Below are 2,647 nucleotides of genomic sequence, written 5' to 3'. Positions count from 1 at the left end.
ATATCTTCCTTCCTCTGACTTCTTAGCTTTTCCAATTTGCAATAATGAGATGGAAATTAATCCCAAACTAGCCATCTTTGTTATTGCTTATCTCCCCCCCCCACCCCCCATTACAAGGTTTGAATTTTAATAAGGTTGCCACACTTGACACAATAGTGCTTCTCAGTCACCTGTGGATTCCTATTAGTTCTAGTACCATTTTATCCCATTGCCCGGGAAATTCAAAAGAATGCACCATAGGAAGATGTTTCTTAAAATAAGGGAACAAGTGTAGGACAGATTGGACTCTAGTTCAGTGCCTCTCCTATTTTGTTGTGCATATGAATCACTAGAAGAATTGTTAAAAATATGCAGTTTTATGGATATTACTACCAGAGATTCTGATTGAAGGTTAAGAAATTTACATTTTTTTTTTGCCTGGCCAGCACGACTCAATGGTTGAGCGTGGACCAATGAACCAGGAGGTCACAGTTCCATTCCTGGTCAGGGCACATGCCAGGGTTTCTGACTTGATCACCAATAGGGGGCATACAAGAGGCAGCCGATCAATGATTCTCTCTCATCATTGATGTTTCTGTCTCTCCCTCTCTCTCCCTCTCTGAAATCAATAAAAATATATTAAAAAAAAGAAATGTGTAATTTTTAATGAACATTCTAAGAGTTTCTATATAAGTGCTCTCTAGACTAGAGGTTGAGAATCCCTGTTTAGGGGATAGAATTGGGTTTTATTTGAAGAGTTTAAAATAATTTACTAAAAGAAAAAATCTGAGTGATGCAAAAATTCTCCATTCAGTTTTGTATACAGGATTCTTAAATTTGGGAATCTATATATATATATATATATAGAATATATTCTGAAGCTACTCACATTAGTATAAAGATAAATTTCTTTTTTTCCTGTAAGATCCTTATGTTGGTTCTCTTGTGCATATGATCTGCATTGTTTACTCTTGCACTTATTCATTGCTTGCCTTAGAATTTCTTTTGAGTAGCTCAGTGATAACAGAGTTCTCAAGGGCAAAAGGGGAATCCCTGGCCATGTAAATTTGGATATTAGCATATTCAAGGCTCTGAGAAGTCCTGTAGTGGAATATGTGATCCTTTGTGTTACTGTTAATAATGAACACCATACTTTGGTTCTAACCTATGGATTTACAATTTCTTAGAAAACTTCTTTCAATAGATTAAAATTTGTTTTGGTGATGACAAAAAAAAAGTAAACTCTGTTGGCTCAGATTTTGCCTTTTCTGTCTCATCAGTGTTCAGCTCGGTATTTAGTACATAGTAATCAAGTAAGGACTTTTTTCTCAGTAACCATTTGTTGAATGAGTACATTCATTACATTTGTGCAGTAGGGGTAGCACTCCATTGGAAAGTCTGTAAAATCCATGGGTGACAAAAAGAAAGCAGCAGGACTTAATTCCCTGACTTGGAAGCACCCAATGTTTTATGTGGATGGGAGTTCCGCTATTTTGAAAATACCTTTTCATACTAAGAAAATAATCTTCATATTGCAAAACAGTGAAAAATTCATGCAGAAATAGTTTTTATGGTCTTTGCCATTGGGATTGTTTACCAATGGGAAGTCATTAACAACCTGGTGTCAAAGATTGAAATATCAAAGAATAGGATAATTCCAAACTAGGGTTGATGTGCAAGCATGACATCATCCCCTGGTCAAGTACTCAAATGCATTATTAAATAATCACTTCGTGAATCCTTAGAAAAGAATGCAGTGGTCATAGGATAAATTTTCTAGGAATTAATGCCAGACCAGAGTCATTCCTTTTTAGGCAACGTTTACTGGACTAGAAAATCTGGGGAATGCTCTACTATAGACATATAGCTTGATTTTGGAAAGAAGATGGCATTTGACAGTTTGTCGTGTTTATTTTTAAAGATAAGATGAAATTATAACTATTGGGAGAGTGGGATTTGTTAGCAGCTTTGCAGAGATGTAGGAATTAGAAATAGCACTGGAATACAAAGTTTTTAAAATCTTCATTTCTAATCACCTTATAGCTATTTAATGTTCCTACAGTGTAATCTCAATCTTCTTCATCTCTGCCTCCTCTTTCTCCACCTCCCCCTTCATTTTCTCCTCCACCTCCTTCTACTTCTCTCTTTTCTTTTTTATTTTATTTTTTTCTTTATTGTTAAGGTATTATATATGTGTCCTTATCCCCCTTCCTCTCTTTCCCTCTCATTGCCCCCCCCCAACTTATGCCCTCACCCCCCTGGTGCCTATGTCCATTGGTTAGGCTTATATGCATGCATACAAGTCCTTTGGTTGATCTCTCCCCCTTACTCCCACCCTCCCCTACCTTCCCTCTGAGGTTTGACAGTCTGATCGATGCTTCTCTGTCTCTGGATCTGTTTTTGTTCATCAGTTTATGTTGTTCATTCTATTCCACAAATGAGTGAGTTGGTGTGATATTTATCTTTCTCTGACTGACTTATTTTGCTTAGCATAATGCTCTCCAGGTCCATCCATGCTGTTGCAAATGGGAGGAGTTCCTTCCTTTTTATAGCAGCTTAGTATTCCATTGTGTAGATGTACTACAGTTTTTTAATCCACTCATCTGCTGATGGGCACTTAGGCTGTTTCCAAATCTTAGCTATGGTAAATTGTGCTGCTATGAACATA

This window comes from Myotis lucifugus, unplaced genomic scaffold (assembly GCF_000147115.1).
Source record: "Myotis lucifugus unplaced genomic scaffold, Myoluc2.0 scaffold_15, whole genome shotgun sequence".
Taxonomy (NCBI): Eukaryota; Metazoa; Chordata; class Mammalia; order Chiroptera; family Vespertilionidae; genus Myotis; species Myotis lucifugus.
The sequence above is the reverse complement of the archived record's forward strand: the minus strand, read 5'-3'. Positions refer to the sequence as shown.